A 25,003-nucleotide genomic window follows, 5' to 3' on the forward strand; every position below is an offset into this window, starting at 1 on the left:
GGTGGTTGGAGATTAAACATCTCAGCTTCAGGACATCACTGTAGGAGATCCTCAGGGTAGTGTTCTGGGCCCAACCATCTTCAGCTGCTTTATCAATAACCTTCCTTCCATCATAAAGTTAGAAGGGCCATGTTCACTGATGACTGCATAATGTTCAGCACCATCGTGACAGCACATTCCAAACCCCTGACCCTTACCATCTAGAAGGACAAGGGCAGTAGGCATATGAGGACACCATCACTTAGAGGTTCCTCTCCAACCACTCACCATCCTGATTCAGAAATATATCGATGGTTTTTCTAATGGATGGATATATCTAATGGCATTTGCTACCAAATAAACCTGTTGGACTTTAACCTAGTGTTGTTAAAACTCTTACTCAGAAATATATCGCCATTCTTTCCCTGACACTGGATCAAATTCCTGGCACTCCCTTCCCAGCAGCACTGTGGGTGTACCTACACCACATAGACTTCAGCGGTTCAACAAGGCAGCTCATTGCTACCTTCTCAAGGGCAATTACGGATGGGTAATAAATGGTGGCCTCGCCAATGATGCCCACATCCTATGAATGAATTAAAAATAACTTTCAAATGAGTTCTTCATAGCCAGGCTGGCTAGAAAGGGTCTAAGTTTCCACCTCTTCCTGGTCCATCTCCTCCTCATACTCCTCCTCATCATGCTCTTGATAATACTTATGCTCCCACTCCTCAGCTACTTGCTATGTAGCTGGTGAAAAGGACGGCCCACTTCTGATGGTGAGGTTGTGCAACAAGTCAGGAAGAATCTCAACACTCATTCTGCTGAGTTCTACAGGACACCTCTGAAGTGATCCAGGTAGAATCATTGGCCGCGATTCTCCCATCACGACCCGCAACTTTTCTGGTCGGTCGGTGTGGGAGATGCGCGTTGCCGGCCTTGTTCTGGGATTTGCGCATGCGCCGGGAATGCATGCGCATCTCCCAGAGCCAGCGAACAGTCACCGGTCAGACCACGCTGGAAACCGGCAGGAAGACAGGTAAGTCATTTAAATCTGTTTTAAATCTATTTTAAATATGTTTTCAATCTAATTATTGGGAACTTTCAGGTCCCGATTGAATCTCCCACCCCGCCAGAAGTGCTTCATCCCGGCGAGGTTTAGATAGCTCCCCATGTTTGGGGAACTAGCGGAGACCCCGCTGGAATGAAGTGGGGGCAATGGGGGCCCCCCAGGGGGTCGGGCAGTGAGGGTGGTGCCCCCTGGGCATGGGCACCCTGGCAGTACCAGCCTGTGCCCCCTGGCACTGTCCAAGGGGTAAAGTGTCCATGTCTGGGGGCACCTTGGCACTGCCCATCAGGCATCGGGCAGTGCCAAGGGGTGGGGCCTATTGTGGGCAGGGCCTAGGGGCAACCGGTGGGGGTGGGGGGTCCCGCTGCCACTCTGCAGACAGGGTCGGTCTGGGATGGAGGGAGGGCAATGATTGGGGCGGGGTGGGGAGGTAGGGTCTGCCGGGGGGGGGGGGTCCTCCAAGGGGGGTCTGACCCTGGGGAGGGTCAGCAGGGGGGTCTGCTGGGGTGGGGAGAGATGGGGGGATCGCCACTGCTGGGAGGGTTGGCTGTACATCGGGACGCTCCGGAAGGGGGGTTCAGGGCTTGCCCGGGAATTGTTGTGGGGGCCACAATCAGGCCTTGGGGCGGTTGGAGGGGCAGCACTGCGGGGGTCCCGGGCTGGCCAGCGATCGAACTGGCCAGCAAATGGGAGTCTGACAGATCAGAGCCACTGCGCATGTGCAGAGTTCCAGAACTGTCAGAGTCCGGCGTGAATAGGCCCCCCCCCCGCCCCCCCCCCGGGTTTGTAATGATATTCACGACTGGGACCTCTGCATTGGACAGAGTGCGGAGATTCAGGTGAGAAGCTGAACTGACAAAACAGCCGGGATCTAGAACAGTTTTCCCGTCAATTCAGCGTTTTTGGGAGAATCGCGGCCATTGTTTCAGCACATTAATATCTGTTCCATTAGGCTTCATGTGGTAGCATGGATTTCATTGTTTCCATGCAGTGTACATGTACATGGGCTGTTTTTGGAAAACAAAGGTAGTTTTAAGGGATTTATATTTGAATTGGTAAACATTAGAAATAATGTATAATTTTAAGTGGGTTTAATTTAATGTTTTTGTGCCTAGAAGAGTAGAATCTATAGTTCAATTCATGCTGGACAAAGGTGTTTGAATATGTGGGAGTTGCTTCAGTTCCAACTGTGTTCCGATTGTGCTTAGAGAAGGCTATGACATGAAGAGTACATAAACTAGCAATGGTTGCTTAGCAACTGGGGGCCTTGTAAGGTAGAAAATCTTTTAAGTTTTAGCTTTAGTTAGACATATTGCAGTTGAACTGGGGAGTGAACATCTCTCAACTCTGCCAAGAGAAAGATTGGACAGGAACTGTAAAGAGACAGGCTTCTGAAAGAACCAGTTACTGTCCGGATAATTAGGGAATTGAGATAGAAAGAATGTCTTTTTTTCAAAGAGAACAGAGACCAAGGTATTGTTCAGAAGAATTCAAGGAAGAGTAAACAAAATGTTCTGAATTAAAGAGACAATTACAGTAACCAGATTTAAAATGGGAGGGCAGACTTCAGAGGTAAATCAAAAGTTTGATGTAATTTTAATAGAGTCAGGGGATTGAGCGTTAAATGCACTTGTGAACAATTTTTACAGACAAGACGAAGAAATCCTACAGGGAGTAAAACCTGGATACTGGATTCACTGTTAAAAGTTGAGTGGAAGCTTTGCTTAAAAGAGTAAATTGGAAATCCTGGACTGGATTCCAAAATGCAAACCACTAATGGAAAGCATTAATGTGAAAGGAGATTTTAACGCTTGTTTTTGGGAGTGGGGTTTGGAAATACACACGTGACAATTATTTGGGGGGGATTCTGAGGAGGAATCCTCAGAAACTAATTTGGATTCAGAGTGGAGTGTGTACATGACCACAGTCAATCTGTGTACTTGAAGGGACTTTGTGTTAATGAGACCATTGTAGCTTAAGATGTTCTTTGTACTCTGTGTTAATCTTAAAATCTGTGCATATTTGTTAAACTTAGGGGGGAAGCAAAAAAATATTGTATAATCCAATTTTTCATGTTCAATAAATATTTTTTCTCATTGTTAAATCTAATTAATGGCCCTGTGACTCAGTTCCTCCACGTTTCCTAAAAAGAATTTATGGTCTTTTGAGCCAGAGTTCCATCTTGGGACTTTCCTGTCCAGTTATAACACTAACTGGGATCATAACATTGTGTACTGGAGATATGAACTATGTCATCAACTGATAGCCCTTAATGACCAGAAGACACTCTCCTGTTTATTAAACTGCAGCTTACACAGAAGACTGCTGCAAAATGAAGGCACCTTGACTGCTGACAGTATACTGCAGTATACCCTGCACAATTCTGTGCCTACAGTCACACACCAGCTGGACGTTGAGAGAGTGAAATCTCTTTTCCTTCTGATATGGGGCAGAGTTGACATGCACACCTGCAAAGAGATGTGTGTGTAGTCAATGGCACCCAGCACCATGGGAGAGGCTGGTGGTTGTGTGCATACTGCTGGTCTTTGGCAAGATAGAATGAAATATAGTTAGCTCTCATTGAATAGGAAACCTTAGCCCTAATGCAGCAGTGCTGGCAAACCGTGTTACAAATATCTCCAACTGCAGCTTGGAAAGCATCATAAACATAAAGGTTAATCTCACCATCATCTCCACAGCTACTGGCAATGTTGTCTTCAAACTGCTCTGAGATTTTAGTTGTGGCCGCAGTGGGTAGCAGATTTCAGTGATGATGCCCTTTCTGAATTGCAGATGTCAGAGACACTTCTTCTCTGATATTCACGTAGGAGAATTTCTTCCTGAACACTAAAGCAGACATGGCCTCCTTTGAGAGACCTTTCACTCCCCTCCTCCTGTGCGCTGCTCCACACAGCTTCTGATCATTTTCCAAGTCATCTTGCATTCCAAAGGGAATATCTACTAATGAATCCATGCCTGGAAGAAATTGTGAGGTGGAGATTGTGGCATTGGATTGGCATGGGCACAGTAAGAAGTCTCACAACACCAGGTTAAAGTCCAACAGGTTTATTTGAAATCACGAGCTTTTGGAACACTGCTCCTTCATCAGGTGCTGGAAGAAATTGGTTTGGAAGTCTTGAAGTCAACAAAAAGTCCTTCAGCACTTACCAGGCTACTTGTGTAGACATTTCCGACTTTAGACAAATATAGGAAGCACCAAATACTCATAGAAGCGTAACAACAGCCAGACAAAATCCACCAGCATTTAACATATGATGGTTGATGCTGCTGGGAGGTGAAGTCTTTCTTGCTCCTGAACATATGTTCAGATATGCATTGTTAAGAGAGGGTGCTCAATGCAACACTGAGCTCCAAAGTGGTATTGCTGGTGTTAAGGACCAGATAAGAAACTCCAAGGTATTTTATGAAGTTAACCGAGACTCATGACTGTTATATTTGATTCTGGCATTAGGGTGAGCATAAGGGGTTTCACTCCAGGTATGGTTCAAGTGACCCATTTGGAAGCTTTTATCAAAATAAACTTTATTTAAGAACACAGAATATAACAAAATGAATTAGCACAACTTTTAGCAATTAAAACATTTAAGCATGACAAAGTATAATTCTTAACAGCTAGCTATCTCTAGTATTCCAATTTAGCAGTATCCTCACATAGATGTAAATCCCTTTTTTAGAACCAGTTACCAGAGGAAACCAAATATGCTTATGTGGCTGCTAGATTTCTGGCCTTTTAAAACTCTGAAGCGTGACCCAGACAGACACTTGTCTTCTAATTTTCATGCAGCAATTTCCAGAGAAAGCTCAACCCCCAGACAGTAGAATCTCAGAGAAAGAGATTTATTTCTAGGCAGATTCCAATCTCTACTTCAGACAGAGCAGGAGATATAGAGAAAGCAACCTCTCTCAAAAGATCCCAAAAAGCAGACTGCCTTGAGTTCTCTGTGAAAGCCTAGCTTTGCCCAGTCATATGACTTTACCTGTCAATCAACCTAATCAAGTCCCACTCTGAAATATCCCAGGGAAAAACACAAAATAACAGAACCCTGCATTAGTTCAGCTTAAAGCAAACATTTTAGCAATTAAGATCAATTATGCTGCTATAGTAACAGCACAGTGCTGCTGTATACAGACAGAGAGCTCTGATAATAAACACAAACTGCCTCAATAGATCCGGCACAAAAAATCACGACAAATACATTTTTAAGGGCCCATATCGTCACACTGGCAGCAAGTCAGAATTGCATGCTAACCAATGACACGATCTTCTGAATACTTCCAGAGTGTATACACTGTATGTGCTAATGCCCTCACCAAGATGGTATCCCACAAATATGTGTGCCTGACAAGCACATCATTTTGGAACTGTAAGGGCATTTCTAGCATCCAAAAACAGACACAATTGAGCTTAATTGCTTGTCCTGGAGCTGAAAAAAGGTGGACAGATGCAAGTTATGTCTTTGGCAATTCTTTTATCTGTCAGCTTCAGTGAAGTGTTCCCAGTTTTTCACAAAATGATGATTCAAAGCATTCAAAAATATGTGAATGGACATACTTCCAAGCAGGCAAAAGTACCATTGGAAACAGGAAATGTGTCGTATGGCGAAAATGAAATCTGGCCAACTGCCCAGGGATCATTAATTCTTCAAGAGCCTATTTAGAATGTGCGTATGGAGTGTTACTGATGTTGTCTTTATTTAATACAGATCACATCATTGTGCCAAATAGTACTTATACCATCCGTGTGATTATTTGATCCTGACTCAATACAGCAGCCATAATTATGTGTGCATTGCTTATATTGAATTTAGCAGGAAACACTTTTACAGCCACTAGACAGGGATGCAGACCTTTTTGACTTGAGAAAGGTTTCTAGTTTACATGCAGTCACTGAACTAGCAACCTAGTTTCACTTGAGATTTAGGTCCTTAAACCTTTAAGTAAATAAGCAGTTCCGAGCTTCAAAACACTTAAAATTTAATTGCAGCAAACATCAGTACATTATTTTTAAATTAAACTAAATATTTAAAAAATGATCAAGGTTGTGTTGATAAAATGGATGGTATGATGTGATCCTGAGCTGTAGAGACCAGGACGGTCCCACTTTTGATTCATTGCCTGCGCCATTTCAGCTAAATCGAGGTGAAATAGAACTAGGTGATTAGAAATGATGGGATGGGATTTTTTCCTTCAATGCTATGGCCATTATGAATAATCTGGGTTGAGGGCAGATTGAGAAATTGGATGGGAGGGTCACATCTATAATTAATACAGCCAGCTCGGTTTTCCAGCCATAAATTCCATTGGAAGGAAGATCAGAGGGCGCCATTATCAGTGTGCAACCTGTCCTTTCCAACTGTCCTCTCTCTGAAGTCTGCCCAGGCGAGGATTCATAGCCAGGCAATAAAGATAAAAAACCACCCCAGTGTTTCCAACTCAGGGAAGGAAAATTGGCCAGATCTCCTCCTCCTGCTGTTCAGTGATGTCGTGTTGGAAAGCTGGTCTTCATGGTTGTAACCGAGGACAGCACTGGGCTCTACTTCAACCTCCCTCTCACAGTGGAAGAACTTGCCAGCACTGTCAGTGGTCAACGAGAACAATCTGGCTCTTAAAACAATAGCGTTATTCCCGAAGATAAAGGTAAAATATTACAGATGCTGGAATCTGAAACAAAAACAGAAGAATGCTGGAAAATCTCAGCAGGTCTGACAGCGTCGGTGGAGGGAGAATAGAGCCAATGTTTCGAGTCTGGATGACCCTTCGTCAGAGCTTCGAAACATTGGCTCTTAACATTATTCCCTATTCTGCCGGGGCTAAGATAAGTGCAGTAGAGGGTTAAAGGGAGTAAGTGAAAGCAAAATACTGTTGATGCTGGGAATCAAAACCAGAAAATGCTGGATAAGTGGGTCTGGCAGCATTTGCGGAGAGAGTTACACAGGGGGCGAGAATCTCTGGCCTCCCCATGGTGTGTTTCCTGGTGGCGGGAGGCAGGCTGGCCATTGGTCTGCGGCTAGATCTTCTGGCCACACAGCTGTTTCCCATCGAATCCATCTCTTGGCCCAGGAAACCCATGCAGGGGTATGTCGGCGGGACACCCAATTAATGTATTAATTCAATTGTAAATCCAGTACCTGCCATACGGAGCAGGAACATCAGCATTGCTTGTTATTATCCTGGTGAACATTAGCTTGCAATTTTTAGCTTTGCCATGATCATAGATACAATAAAATATGGTTCATCATGATTACCAGAATACTGCTCGCCATTGGATTTTTCTATAACAAATTGTAATATATTTGGAATTATAAATTGCTTGTCACGGCATCTCTGTTCATTATCAGGGTGGGGGTGAAATACTTAATGGATCGAAAGAACCTGCATCTTAGCTTTAACTTTTACATCAAGCTAATATTGATATAACTGTCGGGGGTAATATTGATAAGGTAGTCCTACAAAATCTGCTTGTGTTAACCTTCAATTCCACACAAACTCCCCCAGTTCCAGTGACAGACAGGCCCACATTTCATAAGCAGAATTTCAGAAGCATCCGTTTGTTTTGTATTTGTCCGAAATACTTCCAAAGCAAATCAAGTCACGTTATCATGTAGCACAGTCAAGATAAAATGTGACTGAGCTCAAGCAGAGGTTTTACAAACCTTTGGGGTTTTCTTTTAATAAATATAATATGTAACTCATTTAGAATTACACTCGGCGGAGTTGCTTCTGCTGTCAAAATAAATCTCTTCCAGGTTCCTAATGTCCCTGACAGGAAGAACACCAAGAGAATATGTTTCCAGCTTTGCCAGGGTTAAGTTTCAGAGGTGGCCTTTGAGCAGAGGCTGTTCAGTTGGAACGCTGATGGACTTACGTGGTTGAATATTACCCACACCTTTTTGGCTGTAGGAATTGGGCTCAGAAGTATCAAAAGTCCACGTCATAACTACTGTGGCCACAAAATCAGTTCTTGGGAGGAAAAACAAAATCTGTCAACCATATGTGAGCTGAGTTTTATGATTTCTCAATCTTATTAAAAAAAACTGTTAAATATATTTGTAGAAGACCAATAACATTCTTAGAAGCTTTAATGGATTTAAGTAAAATTGTGATTCAGAAACTCAGTTGCAATCTTCTAGACGTGCTATGGATTGCATGACGCAGTAGGACAGATTCAACCAAGTGGTGAACTGTGATGCATATTTTTCTCAAAGTACGACTTGTGAGCTCAAGTGCCAGTGTTACTAGTTCCAAATAGAATCATAGAATCCCTGCTGTGCAGAAAGAGGCCATTCGGTCCATCGACTCTGCACTGACAACAATCCCACCCAGGCACTAACCCCGTAACCTCATGTATTTACCCTGCTAGTCCCCCTGACACTAAGAGGCAATTTAGCATGGCCAATCCACCTAACCCCCCACATCTTTGGACTGTGGGAGGAAACCGGAGAACCCAGAGGAAACCCACGCAGACACGGGGAGAGTGTGCAAACGCCACACAGACAGTCACCCGAGGCCGGAATCGAACCCGAGTCCCTGGCGCTGTGAGGCAGCAGCACTAAACACTGTGCTACCAGGCAGCCCCACTCCATTCACAGATAATCAATAGATTCTTTCCATATTTTTTGGAGATTTTTGTAGGTAAGGATGAATTAGTAAAGTCAAAACGTGCGCTTTGATGAATAATTATAAATAAAAGAAATGTTAAATATTTGCATTGTTACCCAGCGGCATGGTGGCACAGTGGTTAGCACTGCTGTCTCACAGCACCAGAAATCCGGGTTCGATTCCCAGCTTGGGCACTGTCTGTGTGGAGTTTGCACGTTCTCCCCGTGTCTGCATGGGTTTCCTCCGGGTACTCCGGCTTCCTCCCACAGTCTGAAAGACGTGCTGGTTAAGTGCATAGGCCATGTTAAATTCTCGTTCAGTGTACCCAAACATGCACCTGAGTGTGGCGACTGGAGAGGTTCACAATAACTTAATTGCAGTGTTAATGTAAGCCTACCCGTGACATTAATAAATAAATCAAATCAAATTAAATCCAAAACACGGCTTTAAGGCACACTGATACATTTAAGCTCTCTTGGCACACAGTTTCACATGATGGGAGTGTGTGTTAGGCTACCAGGTGTGGAGGTTTAATGTGATTTATTTTGATGGGAAGAACACAGAGTGAAAATATGAAATAAAGAGTGCAATTCTAAAGGGGATGCAGGAGCAGAGGAATCTGGGTTGATATGTGCATCAATCATTGAAGGTGGCAAGAAAGGTTGAGAGACCAGTTAATAAGGCACACAGCATCATAGGTGTTATTAATAGGGTATCAAGCAAAGAAACTATGTTAAACTTGTATAGAACACTGGATTGGTCTCAAGAAGAGTATTGTGTCCAATTCTGGGTGCCAAGTTGGGAAAGATGTGAAAGCATTAGAGTACAGGAAAAATCAAGAGAATGGTCTTAGGATGAGGAACTTCAGTTAGTTAGATAGGTTGGAGACATAAGGGGTGATCTTACCAAAAAAAATTCAAACGAGCGTGAAAACAGGAGAAATTTCGCACCTTTTTTGGGCGACTTAAAAATTGAATCTCACCTGACTTTGTCAAAAAATTCAAGCCAAACTGGGATTCCACCAGCAGGGGGAGTGGGCAGGGCCTAAATTGCCTGAAAGCCGGCTGATAGCAACAGAGAGCAACCAATTTAGCCGTATAGAGCGAACCAATTTAGCCGTATTTGCTTTAACCAATCATGATCCATTAAAAAAAGGTCTGTGACCCTTGATTACCAGGACGGACAGTTTCACTGTCTGTTTCTGATATGATGTGAGGCTTAACCTGTGCTTAACCCTCTCTCCATTCACATTGTCTGTACCTTTAAGACTTGATTACCTGTAAAGACTCGCATTCCAACCATTATTTTGTAAATTGAGTTTGTGTCTTTATATGCCCTGTTTGTGAACAGAATTCCCACTCACCTGATGAAGGAGCAGCGCTCTGAAAGCTTGTGGCTTGTGCTACCAAATAAACCTGTTGGACTTTAACCTGGTGTTGTGAGACTCCTAACTGTGTTTCTGATATGCCATGGTTACTGTTGATGCACCTAAAATCTGTAGTGTCTCTCTGGAATAAGTGGAAAAAATGACACTTGATTCACTTAATCTTAATGGTTGGAGTCCTTTTTGAAAATAACAAAATGTCTGCTCCCCTATGAGTGTGGCTGCCACCCCTATATCGACCTCCATTTTGAGTGCTTTGCCATTTACCAGCAAAGTGCCCCCCTCTATTGGGGGGCCACTTTGCTTAGATGGGCCTGGTTTAGGGTGAACGACTCAGATCCCTTGCTGAATTATTTAAGGGGGTTACGCTATTAATCACTGGTTTTTTTTGTACTGACTGTACTGGTTGTTTTGCTACGCACCATACTTTTAAATGAGCTTTTCTATTACACCTGAAACACACATAATTCTTGCATCGACAGACTTCTTCAGAGTGTTCTTCCCTGCATCGAGAACAGTTCTCACTATTGTACTTCTTTTATCAGGCACTATTGCACCTGCTCCTAGGCTGTTGTGCTATACAGCTGTTTCCCGCCACAAAACATTTACCTCATTCGCATGCCTTACAAACATTGCAACACTGTTAGTCCCTGCTCTGTGCATTCAATCACCTAGGCTATTTCCGCATTCTTTTCTAAGGTAATTTTGACCTCCGCCAGTAACCTTGATGTGGCACCTTATCAAATGCCATTTGGAAACATAAGCACAATTCAATAACAATCTGGAATTAATAGTCTACCGATGACCATGAAACCATTCTTGATTGTCGTAAAAACCCATCTGGTTCAGTAATGTCCTTTAGGGGAGGAAATCTGCCATCCTTACCTGGTCTGGCCTACATGTGTCTCCAGAGCCACAACAGCATGCTTCACTCTCAAATGCCCTCTGAAATGAAGAGCAGATGGGGATGGGCAATAAATGTTGGCCCAACCAGCGACGCCCAAATGCTGTAAAAAAAATGAATTAAAATAAAAAATTGTTACCAAAGTGATGCCCACTGCTATGGGGCCCATTATCGCAGTTCACAGTCTCTGATTCATATTAATAAAATGATTATAAAACCTGTGATACTCAACTCACTCTTATTCTGACCCTTTCAAGGTAGGTCACCGATGCATTGCAGGCAGTGAATAATTGTAGTCGTACCTTTTAATGATTGGAATCAAAATTGTCGAGAAGCAATCTTGTAAAACACAGATGTTCACACAGTGGAAAATGGGGGAAAGGTCAATAAATCAATGGGATTGCACACAATGTCCCTGGGGAAGTAGATTCTTAGCAAAGACTAGGGAAAACATTCATTTCACTGAAATGTTTCATCATTCTTAAATACTACAAAGGAAGACGTCTGGACACATTTCTCGCGTGGTTTTTTATGCTGCACCTTAATTGAAGATGGTGAATTAGCAGGAGCCAGGGACTGAAATCATTTTTAGTTGCAGCAATGTGACATTCCAGACCAGTAGCATCATGAGTGCAGCTGCTGGACTGTGGTCAGAGCTTATTCATAATGTTCCTGTGGTACTGCCCTTTCTGCTCCTTCCTACACTAACTGCTTTGGCCATCTCTACGGTATAAAAAGGAGAATGTCTGCACAGACATTTAACAGTGAAAATGAAAAATTGGCAGGATTACTTTGCCTGCAGCTGCTCAGGCTATTTTGAATAACTAGGTGGTGATTACACATAGTTACTACTTTTAAATCATTTAAGTGTCAATTTCCACTTGCTCACGCAGTGGCTTACTGCCTAGGCTGAGTACAATGGATGGAATAGATGCCGGTACAGTGCACTTTGTGGAATCGGTAGGTGAGAAAGAGCATGGGCAGGATTTACTGGCCGGCAATCCCCCAAGGCCAGAAATTCCCGCCTGAGGTCAATGAACCTTTAAGTGGTCCGCCAAATTTTCTGTCCCACCCGCTACGATTCCTGCGGTGAGCGAAATCAGAAAATTTACCTGCATATAATTCGCCATGTTTTTATCCTGAAAGAAAATGTTGATGGGGTGACATGAGGAGACACACATGGAGTGCAAAAATTGACGGGCCTGCACCCTGGCATCGTATCGCTTCTTGGCCTTTTGGCTAAGATCAAACATCAGATCAAGCCTAAGGTGGGGTGCGATACCTCATCTTGTCAGCTTGGATCTTGTCTGTCTGCCTTGTGGGGATCTTGAATTGGATTCAATTGGTTTTCGAATCTGGTTTTTGGAGCAAGCAAGGAATGGATTTGGGTTTACCCAGTCCACTCTGAGCAAAAAATAAATAAGTTAAAAAAAACACTGGCATCATTTGGACTGAATGGCTTCGTTCTGTTATTCTATGTATTCTATGCAAATTCTATTAAATTCTATAAAAATAATAGATTTTGAAATAGCTGCAGAATGAAAAAGAAGTACGAGATTTCACCATTAAAAAATCAGTCAGCACATGCCTAACCCAGACTAAAATTCAAATTCATTAACTTTAGACAATAATCTCTTCCTCCATTTTGTTTCCTCTTTCTTTCCGGTTTCACTTTCACCATCTTGCTCTCCTTTTGCTTTTGGACAGCAGCTGTTCATCATTCTGCCATTCACACCTCCTCTAGACACTGCTTTTGTTTCTTTTCTGTCCGTTTACCACGCCCCCCTTGCAATTACACCATCAATTCTTTCGTCATTTGATTGCTCCTGTCTTCCACCCTAACATAGACTTTCCTTTTCTCTCTTATCCCACCCTCCTCCCTTTTCACTTACTTGAAACTTATTGCATTTTTAACTTTTCCCAATTCTGTGTTTAAGTCACAGATAGATAGATTTTTAACCATTAAGGGAATTAAGGGTTATGGGGAGCGGGCAGGTAAGTGGAACTGAACCCACGAAAAGATCAGCCATGATCTTATTGAATGGCGGAGCAGGCTTGAGGGGCTAGATGGCCTACTCCTGCTCCTATTTCTTATGTTCTTATGTTCTTATGATAAAAGGTCATCGGCCTAAAACGCAAACTCTGTTTCTCTCTTTCCACAAATGCCATCTGACCCTGTTCTGTGTATCCCGCATTTTCTGTTTTCAGATTTCTAGGGTGGAATTTTCCACCCGCCATGGGAATCAGGGTTGGACCATGTCAAGGTCCGTTGACCTTGGGCGGGATTTTCCAGTTTTGGGTCGAGCGTGGCCGGAAAATCCTGCCCCCAGTGTCTGCAATGTTTTGCATTTGTGTTGTAGCACGTGACCTTTATCTGGAGCAGTGACATTGTCCATATGCACTCAGATTCATATGGTCACATAGCAGGGAGAAACATTGATGGCTCTGAACTGGCTTACTCTTTGTGCAGACACTGTTGCTTAAACTAGTCTCAGTCAAGTAAATAGCAACTCAGAGCCTCAAACCATTCAGTTTGTTTTGCAAACCTTGAAGAAGGTGAGGACATTCTACTCAGTTGGTGCCTATAACAATGGATAAGTTGATCCAAGCTTCTTACACTAAAAACTGAATCCTTTGGCTCTTTATTGGAACAGAAGGAGCTGAGAGTGTCCCAGTGGCTGAGAAGTTAACTAATGGCTTTGAATTGGAATGGTGTTATGGAGACGACAGAAATAAACAGTGGATCAGACAGAAGAAGGAAGATTTTTGATTTAGTATCATGTCATAGCTGGGAAAGTTGCAGTCAAGGTTACAGCCATATTAGCTGGAATGGAACAGCATGACTATGAATACGCTATTTATAGGATACATTTGAATGAGACGTTCAAAGGGCTTCGAAGTGTTGGTTTAAACTCTGCACTCTGCAGCCAATTGTCAACACAGATAGCACTTCAGAGCCGACATCTAGTATCAGTGAATTGCAAGGAATGGCTGCAAATCCCATGGTCTTGTAAAGTGGCAGTAAGCCTTAATACCCCCTCCATACATGAAGGAGCTTCAAACATTGCCAGCACCCCTTATCTATCTGAGATAGCTGCTTCACCCAAAGAAATGTCATGTCAAGAATGTGATGCCCACGATGGCACAGTGGTTAGCACTGCTGCCTCATAGCACCAGGGTCCCAGGTTCAAATCCGGCATCGGGTCACTGTATGTGTGGAGTTTGCACATTCTCCCCGTGTTTGTGTGGGTTTCCTCTGGGTGCTCCGGCTTTCACCCACAGTCCAAAGATGTTCAGGTTAGGTGGATTGACCATGCTAAATTGACCCTAGTATCAGGGGGATTGGCTGGGTTAATGCGTGGGATTATAGGAATAGGGCCTAGGTGGGATTGTGGTTGGTACAGTCTCAATGGTCCAAATGGCCTCCTTTTGTACTGTAGGGATTCTATGGAACCACCCTCGCCAACCTTTGGTCATTCATCTCACTGAGCAGGTAACTTGAAGGAACAGTAGATTGGCCGCTTCATCTGGCACACCATTAAAATGCAGCAATAATAACAACTTACATTTATATAGCATCTTTAGTGTAATAGAACATTCCAAAGTGCTTCCCAGAAGCATTATGTGACAAAATATGACACTGAGCCATATAAGGAGGCACGCAGGCAGATAATCTAAAGCTTGGTCGAAGAGTTAGGGCTGGATTTTCCACGCCCCCATACAACATATTTTGCCATGGGTGGCAAGACATTCTGGGGGGGTGGTGTGCCCCTGATGAGCACAGGGAACCTCCCAAAGGAGATAGCATCCTTCCTTCCTGCCAGCAGCCCATTCAATGAATGCTGCCAGGCCGTGCCCTCCCCTTCTGCCGCAGGCTAGAAATTTGCAGCAGAGGAGGAATGAGGCCCTTAAGTGACAGTTGATTTTCCCACTTAAGGGCCTCAATCAGCCAAAGGACAGGCAGGTGGGCAGGCTGTTGCTTTATTTGCCCTCGGTAATACTGGGGACCGGTCAGGGGTGGGTGGAGAGATGGGGGGGGGGGCGGCTGGTGACCAACTTTACTTTATGTGCCTCTCTCACTGAAAGCATGGGGGCCATAAAATTCACAGAATCCGAGGGGGAATTTTAACTGTTGGAGAGTCAGCTGATGGAATGTGTGGGGGGTTGGGTGGGTGGGGGGGGGGGGGGGGGGGGGGGTTGGATGGGTGGGTGGGTGGGTGGGGGGTTGGATGGGTGGGTGGGTGGGTGGGTGGGGGGTGGTGGGAGGGGGTTGCAGGCCCAATTCATGTCAATAGAGGATATCAGGGGTATGGAGTTGAGACCCAGGACCCAGATCAGGTATGATCTGATTGAATGGTGGCGTAGGCTGGAGCAGGTCTTTCCTGGTCTACTCCTATTCCTGATGATCCGATGTTCCTAAACCCTTACCAAACAAAAAATCACCTATCCCATGTTCATGATTGCCCTGTCAGAAAAAATACATTTTCTGTACCTATGCAATTGAATCCTTGATCTTTCCATCACCTATACTCAAGGGCTTACAAGCTTAACGAGCCTGTCCTCTAAACTCTGCTGAACCTCTACCACACCCCCATCAAAGCTAATAAATATATCCTTCCTGAGGTGTGATGTCCGTAGCTGAACACAGTCTTTGCTGTGGAACAATTTATTTGAGCCAGGAGGTGGTCTGGTGGGTCTGCCTTAACAGCCGATGGCACAGTGGTAAGGGCGGCATGGTGACACAGTGGTTAGCACTGCAGCTTCACAGCGCCAGGGACCCGGGTTCGATTCCCGGCTTGGATCATTGTCTGTGCAGAGTCTGCATGTTCTCCTCGTGTCTACGTGGGTTTCCTCCAGGTGCTCCTGCTTCCTCCCACAGTCCGAAAGATGTGCCAATTAGGTGCGTTGGCCATGCTAAATTCTCCCTCAGCGTACCCGAACAGGCGCCAGAGTGTGGCGACTAGGGGATTGTCACAGTAACTTCATTGCAGTATGAATGTAAGCCTGCTTGTGACAATAATAAATAAACTTTAAATCTGAAAGGGCAGGAGAGGCTGGGAGAAGATTGAGATGTGCGGGTTAGGTTGATTGGCCATGCTAAAAAATTTCCCTTTAGTGTCCTGAGATACGTAGGTTAGAGGGATTAGTGGGTAAAATATGTCGGGATATGGAGGTAGGGCCTGGGTGGGATTGTGGTCGGTGCAGACTCGATGGGCCGAATGGCCTCGTTCTGTACTGTAGGGATTCTATGATTCTATGATTTCTATGATTGAGGAGGAGAGCATTAGTGCAGGGAATAGTTCTTTTTTATGCCTTGGAATCATTCCAGGTTGTCACAGGTGACACCAGCAGCATATTACAGTCTGCCGTGCATCACTGTAACAGGGAGGTTACTAAGGTTCTCTAACACCAGAGGAAGGCACAAACCACATTCCCCATGGGCTAACCAAAGCACCAGCTTTGAGCACAATCAAGTTTCTAGGTCACATTCTTTAGTGAGCTCCGACCCCTATTAATTTGTTTGGTGTTTTTGTCGTTGCATAGTGATGAAGCTGTGGAAATATGAATTTGTGGTATTTGTTCTAAAAGCTAGGTTGCAAGCAAAACAATCATTTGGACAGAGGCAGTAAATGGAAACTGGGCAACTCCGACGTGGTAATTATGAGAACACTACAAATTCAATTGTTGGCCGCAACCAGAACAATCTTGAAAATGTTGACATTCAGTTGGAAGGAGAAAAGGAGCTAGTTCTCAGCTCACACAAAACCGATTTATTTTTGTTGTTGGATGTTAAGAAATTGGAGGAAGAATATGTGTTAAACCTTCGTTCTCAAGTTAAACAGTTTATAATGGAGAAGGGATGTTAGATTGAATAAGAAAATACAAGTTGAAATAAAGGAAAGAGTGAGTGAATGAGTCAAAAAAGGAAAAGCAGGTGAAACATGAGGTACTGTGGAAAGGACAAGAAAAATCCCACTCTCGATTAATGACCTCTGCAGGAGCTCATATTTTGATATCAGATAAAGACAAGATTGGCCTGGCATGTGGGTCCCCTGAGTTCGGATAGCTGTTGATGTTTACTGCCTAAGTTCACACAGTGAAGAATGGCCACTAATTTAAGATATAGGAGAGAGACTGATGCCTTTTTTAAATTCAGGCCAGAATTCTTCAATGTCGTATGCCCCCCACTGCCACTGCCAACGAGAACGGAGAATTTGGCGCTGAGTCCAATCTTCATTCACTGCGGTGGGACTGGAGAATCCCAACTGCGGTTGAGGTGGGAGAATTCCGGCTTCAGTCTCAGGCTGGGGGGGCTTCCGCCAGCATTTATCACCCACTCCAATTGTCCTGTGAAGGTTAACAGAGAGGTTTGCTGGGCCATTTCAGAGGGCAGTTCAATTCAATCTGGTGTCACGTATAGGTTAGATCAAGCAAGAGTGACACAGGTTTCCTTCCCTAATGAAGCAATTGAGTTTAATCCAAGAGCTTTATGTTGATAGAGAACGTGGAAAGGACACAGGTATGCTGTCATCCCGAGAGAAACAACAGTTCCAGTTCCTTTACACCATCTAACACTCCACTTGCACAAATCTGCTGGAGGGTAGAGGCATATCCCCCACGCTACCATTATCGCCATTAAGCCAAGGATCAACCTGGAAGAGTTATGGACGGCATGCCAGGGGCAGCACTAGGCAATCTAAAAATGAGGTGTCAACCTGGTGAAGCTACAACACAGGACTACTTGCGTGCCAAACAGCATAAACAGCATGTGATAGACAGAGCTAAGCACTTTCAGAACCAACATATCAAATCTAAGCTTTGCAGTCCTGTCACATCCAGTCATGAATGGTGGTGGACAATTAAACAGTTCACTGGAGGAAGAGGCTCCACAGATATCCCATCCTCAATGATGGAGGAGCCCAGCACAGTAATGCAAATTTCAAAAATTAAAATTTCCAGACGAGACCTGCTTTCCAGCACATCCCTTATAAAATAAATGTTGTACTTTCAGAACTTATTTCACTTTCAACAATTTCTAAATCTGCCACAGTAAAAATTACACATTGATTCACTTTATTTTGCCTCCATTTAACTGATGGACTATTTGCTTTTGTTACAACTTCAGTATAAGTTCATGTCCCATTGCACTCCCATTGTAAATAATTGTTTTCATATGCCATACATGAAGCCACTGAACAAAAAAAAAGCAAATTGGATTTCAGATGTAATCACAGAACACCAACCAAGATCTTAAAATCCAAATTTAATAAAGAAGGTTTTAACTTATTTAGTCATTATGAAGCAGTGACCTTCATCAAGGTCAGCTTTATATTGCCTTTTCCAGGTTTTTCTTATTTTATTTAATTTTTATTAGTGTCACAAGTAGGCTTACATTAACACTGCAGTGAACTTACTGTGAAAGTCCCCTAGTCACCACACTCAGGCGTCTGTTCGAGTACACTGAGGGAGAATTTAGCAAGGCCAATGCACCTAACCAACACATTTTTCAGACTGTGGGAGGAAACTGGAGCACCCAGAGGAAACCCATGCCGACACGGGGAGAATGTGCAGACTCTGCACAGACAGTGACCCAAGCCAGGAATTGAACCAGGGTCCCTGGTGCTGTGAGGCAGCAGTGCTGACCATTGTGCCACCGTGCCACACGCTTTTGGGTGATGACGTCAGTTTGTTGAAGTTATTTGTCTGTCTGCATTTTGAAGGTTGGTACGTATGTTTGTGGAGAGGGCAGAATGGATAGTTAGGTAATAACATTCAATGCCACCATTCCTCTTCCTATTTTGATACAGGCCCGTTATTATTACCAGTAGTTTAGTACCTGAAGGGATTATGGCTTTGTTGAAACCCACACAACAGAACATCATCCAAAGTACAAACTCTTATTCGTATTAAGTGAAACCTAGGAAGAACCACAAATCTTTAAATCTGTCATTATACTGGAAGCACAGCTACAATTACAGCTCAAGATACGTTTTGGATGCCAATATGCATTACAAAAATTACTAAACACCTTAAGCAATCGCAGTATCATTATAAATCAATGTAAGAACACAATCAAAAGTCGTAGGTTACATGAGAACTATGCTTCTAATTTGGAACCAGAAGTACAGAAACGTTATTGTAAATATCCATTATGACTTGTGGATATATTACATATTAACCCAAATCACGTGGCCTGCTGTCTAGTCAAATTGGTTGGTAATACTACCATTTATATTGACTCATAACCCACTTTCAAGTGCACTGCTCTATAGTTTAAAGGCTACCCTATGGAACATAAAACACAGTGTTTTAAACAAAATCACATGTTTTCATAAATTCAATAAACAAAAATTATTTTTCTTCAAAGATGACTTATCTTATGAAAATAATGTTTATGCAGTTTGAGCTGGCTTGGGGGATCAGAGATGAAGTGTGTGTCATGTTAGAGACTGTTTGTCTCTCCCCTACCATGCCCACTTCCTGGCTGCACTATTATTATGATATTAAGCTGTTCTTGTGTCTTTTGTTTGGAGTTTCGCATTAAATGAATTAGGATTGAGAACAATTAAAGGGACCGCATGTTGCTGGAACTTTCTGCATTTTGCAAGCAATGAAAGCTTGATGCAAAATGATCGGCAACAACTATTTTCCATAATATTGACCTTGAATAATTTTGACCATTTGAAAGCATTGGCAGAGCAGCCAGCATAATTAAGGACCGCACGCACCCCAGACATTCTCTCTTCCACCTTCTGCCGTCAGGAAAAAGATACAAAAGTCTGAGGTCATGTACCAACCGACTCAAGAACAGCTTCTTCCTTGCTGCCGTCAAACTTTTGAATGGAGCTACCTTGCATTAAGTTGATCTTTCTTTACACCCTAACTATGACTGTAACACTACATTCTGCACTCTCTCGTTTCCTTCTCTATGAACAGTATGCTTTGTCTGTATAGCATGCAAGAAACAATAATTTCCACTGTATACTAATACTTGTGACATAACAAATCAAATACTGTTGAATAGCCACATTATTATTACTGATGTACTATCCTAAGAAACATAGTTAAAGTTTAAGGTTTTATTATTTAGTGTCATAAGTAGGTTTATATTAACACTGCAATGAAGTTACTGTGAAAATCCCCTAGTCGCCACACTCCGGCACCTGTTCAGGTACACTGAGGGAGAATTTAAGCATGGCCACTGCACCTAACCAGCGCTTCTTTTGGACTGTGGGAGGAAACTGGAGCACTTGGAACATACCCACACATACACGGGGAGAATGTGCAAACTCCGCACAGACATTGACTGAAGCCAGGAATTGAACCCGTGTCCCTGGTGCTGTGAGGTAGCAATGCTAACCACTATGCCACTGCGCTGCCTCACATACTACATTCACTCACTTCCTACCCACTTTGAATGTTAGCACATGCCATTAAACCCTCATCACTTAACAACAGTTTAAAATTAAGCAATTTGCTTAAAGAGAAATTTCAAGATACAACATCTATCAAACACATTCAGTGTGTTTATAAAACTCAGTTTACAGTATAAATTTTTATCATTTTATCGAGGTTGGAAAGCAAATTTCACAATGAGTGATTTCCACTTCCTGAAAGCAGCCATTTGTCACACTACATCAGTAAGAATTAGCCATTTATTGTGAGCAAGTAATAAAGTCATACTGCCTGTCACTATGGTTTAAAATACACAAGGAATCTATAAATGTCCACACTGAATGTAAGATTTTAAACTGGTATTCCTACAAAAGGCTTTACTGGTGATTAATAGAATTTTCTATGCATTATGGCTATCTGGCACTCTAATCATTTCCAAAAGTAATTTCAAATTCAATCAGCTATAATCAACAGCGTAGTTTAATCATCTAATGATAAAAGGTCTTGCAAGTTTCTTGCAAACAACAAAAAATAAATAACGTTGGGGGCGATTCTTCCAGTCTGCCGCACTGCACAGTGGGCCGCAAGACATCAACGAGGGGCCTGCTTTTTTTTGAGAGAATTGCCCCCAACTAGTTTAAGAGTTATTTTTCCAACAAGGATAATTAAAAGAAAAAGAATCTGTCCTGGGAACTGAACATTGGAGGAAGATTGTGGGCGGAATTCTCCAGTCCCGTCTGTGGCGGGATGTGTTGCGAACAAGAACGGAAAATTTGGGGTTCCAGCCAAAACTCCATTGGCTCTCGGTGGCACGGGAAAATCCCAGCCACGAGTGAGGGCGGAAGATTTCTGGCACTGTATCCAATTCTAACTTGACTTCTCCCTCCACTGTGGAGTAGCAGAGGGAAAAACCAATGGATAAGCTGGGAGAAAGAGGGAACTCTACATATAATGAAAGTATGTCAGAAGCAGGTGATTTATGGTAGATAAACACAACGGGAGAGTATCTGGACACTGTCCAGAATGTGGACACAATCAGCAATCTATTCACAAACTGTGCCCAGGATTGCATTCGTTTCTGTAAGTGTCCTTTTTCTACAGTTCCTGCTCAAACTCATTTTCTTAGAACCAAATATAAAATTTGCCACCAACAGTGCAATTGGACAATATTTCTGGACATAAAATGTTTTTTAAAATAAAAATTGCTTTAAAAAGTATTCTTTGAGATAGCTAAGTGCGGTAAATTAAGCATATTAATCATAGTTTCCAGTTTGGCACCTGTGAACCCAATTTTAAGTAACTGAAAATGGCCTTCAAAAGCTTTACAGAACCATATTGAATTATATGAGTCATTATTTTTAGTAAATTATAATAATCAAAAGTCCAGATTCATGTATTTGTAACTCAAAGTATCAGTTTAATTTTTAGAGTCATTTTGAAGATCTTGCAAACAAGTACACAATTAATGAAGACTCACAGTGATTATTAATGTGCTCTGGAAGCATGACCAACCTTATGGGTGGTGCCTACTTCTTGCACTATGTTTTTTTTAAAACTAGCACGCAAGATCATGGAAACTATTTGTGTTGGACAAAATCTGTGCTTAAAATCCTGCGATCTTTCCATCTAGCTTAAAAGCGCGACCTAACAGAAGTTCGATGCCAACATATCTAACTCACATGCACTGCTGGTGTTAAGGAATTGTGTGGGCTCAATTATAAATGTTTGATTTTAGAAAATATATTCTGTTCTGACCTTGTCCCCGTGTATCTACTGTGTCCAGTGTTCAGGGATCTTACACAGAATCAAACAAACTCTGATCACTGGGAATCTGAAATCAACACAGAAAATGCTTGAAATTCTCAGTTTGAGGAGAGATCCAAGAGAGTTAACATTTCAGGTCGATGCTGATGCGCGACAATCAAGCACGAGGTACAAGGCTTCAGCGATTGAAGGCTTTTATTGACAAACAATGGAACTATCTAACACGAGTACACCAATCCAGACTGGAGGGGTCCCGCCTGAGCAGAGGGTCTTATACCTCTCCCCAGGAGGCGGGGCCCGACCGGGATGTGCCATAACAACATCTACCACAGGTATATTAATCCCACAGTGTAAACACCCTAACCCAACAACATTATAACAACCCCACAGTGGCAACACCCTAACCCAACAGTAACATTGGAATAACCCCACAGTGGTAACCAACGATGGTTCACCACATTCACCCCTCCTTTAAAAACAAAGGCCGGCGGGGTGCGAAAACAGGTCACATATATACAAAATTCACAAGTCCAGACGGTCTGGAGGACCGCACCGTCGCTGTGATCTCCTCAACACCGGTTGCGACACCGGAGCAGGTGCTTGCGGTGGCGTTCTCTCCAAAACAGCGTCCGGCTGTCCCCTCGAGGACTCCCGGGCCGGTTGACCCTGGTGAGGCGATGGTGCAGGGGATCCTGGAACCTTCTGTGGTGGCGCCGATCTCCGAGTCTCAGGCAAGCTGTACATGGGAGTATAACTGTTATGCACTGGTCCCAGTGCTGACCGCGCCACGTCTGGGGAAGAAAGAAGTGAAAGGGGGTTCGTGACAGGGGGTATAGGAGCGACAGGAGTTGCTACGTCCCCTGCGGGCGCCAGGTCTCGAATCGAGACTGTGTCCTCTCGCCCGTCAGGATATGCCACATAGGCATACTGAGGGTTGGCGTGGAGGAGTTGGACCGGTTCGACCAAGGGGTCGGACTTGCGGGCCCTCACATGTCGCCGCAGAAGGACGGGTCCTGGGTACGTCAACCAGGCTGGTAAGGAGATCCCCAAGGACGACTTCCGAGGGAATGAGAACATCCTCTCGTGGGGAGTAGCATTGGTTGCCGTACACAGGAGGGAGCGAATGGAATGAAGCGCATTTGGAAGGACCTCCTGCCAACGGGAGACTGGAAGGCCCCTGGATTTCAGCGCCAATAGGACAGCCTTCCAGACTGTAGCATTCTCCCTCTCCACCTGTCCGTTACCCCTAGGGTTGTAGCTCGTGGTTCTACTAGAGGCAATCCCGTATGAGAGCAGGAATTGCCTCAAGTCGTTACTCATGAACGACGAGCCCCTGTCGCTATGTATGTAGCAGGGGTACCCGAACAGGGTAAAAAGATCACTGAATGCCTTAATCACTGTGGCAGTCGACGTGTCCGCACAGGGGACAACAAACGGGAACCGGGAGTATTCATCTATGATATTGAGAAAATAGACATTCCGGTCCGTTGAGGGAAGGGGGCCCTTAAAATCCACACTCAGCCTCTCGAAGGGGCGAGTGGCCTTGACCAATTGTGCCCGGTCCGGTCGATAAAAGTGTGGTTTGCATTCCGCGCAAATCCGACAGCTTCTCGTTACTGACCTGACATCCTCCACCGAGTAGGGCAGGTTGCGGGCTTTTATGAAGTGGTAGAGTCGAGTGACTCCAGGATGGCACAGGTCATTGTGGAGGGCCTTCAAGCGGTCCTCCTGCATGATAGCGCATGTTCCGCGCGAGAGGGCATCCGAGGGCTCATTGAGCTTCCCTGGACGATACATAATATCGTAATTATAGGTGGAGAGCTCAATTCTCCACCGCAAGATCTTATCATTCTTGATCTTGCCCCTCTGCGTATTACTGAACATAAACGCCACGGATCATTGATCCGTGATCAGGGTGAACCGCTTCCCCGCCAGGTAATGGCGCCAGTGTCTGATGGCCTCCACAATGGCCTGAGCCTCCTTTTCCACCGCTGAATGCCGAATTTCGGGACCTTGAAGGGTGCGGGAAAAAAACGCGACGGGCCTGCCTGCCTGGTTTAGTGTGGCGGCCAGGGCGAAATCCGATGCATCACTTTCCACCTGAAATGGGATGGATTCATCCACTGCGTGCATCGTGGCTTTCGCAATGTCGCTTTTCAAAGCCTTGAAGGCCAATTGGGCCTCCGGCGTGAGTGGGAAGGTCGTGGACTTGATGAGCGGACAGGCTTTGTCCGCGTAGTTGGGGACCCACTGCGCATAATAAGAAAAGAAGCCGAGGCATCTCCTCAGTGCTTTTGTGCTAGCGGGCAAGGGAAGTTCAGTAAGGGGGCGCATACGGTCTGGATCAGGGCCGATGACCCCGTTTTCCACCACGTATCCAAGGATAGCTAACCTGCGCGTACGGAATACGCACTTCTCCCTGTTATAGGTCAGATTCAGGCGAGATGCAGTGCGCAGAAAGTTTTGAAGATTCGTGTCATGGTCCTGCTGGTCATGGCCGCAGATGGTGACGTTATCCAGGTACGGGAAGATAGCCCGCAACCCGTTCTGGTCCACCATTCGGTCCATAGCACGCTGGAAGACCGAGACCCCATTGGTGACACCAAATGGAACCCTAAGAAACTGATATAGACGACCATCCACCTCAAAAGCCGTGTATTGTCGGTCCTCTGGGCGGATGGGGAGTTGGTGGTAGGCGGACTTAAGGTCTATGGTGGAGAACACCCGGTACTGCGCAATCTGATTGACCATATCAGATATGCGCGGGAGAGGATACGCATCCAGCTGCGTATAACGGTTAATGGTCTGACTGTAGTCGATGACCATCCGGGGTTTGTTCCCGCTTTTAACCACCACGACCTGCGCTCTCCACGGACTAGCACTTGGC

This window comes from Mustelus asterias, chromosome 8 (genome assembly GCF_964213995.1).
Source record: "Mustelus asterias chromosome 8, sMusAst1.hap1.1, whole genome shotgun sequence".
Taxonomy (NCBI): domain Eukaryota; kingdom Metazoa; phylum Chordata; class Chondrichthyes; order Carcharhiniformes; family Triakidae; genus Mustelus; species Mustelus asterias.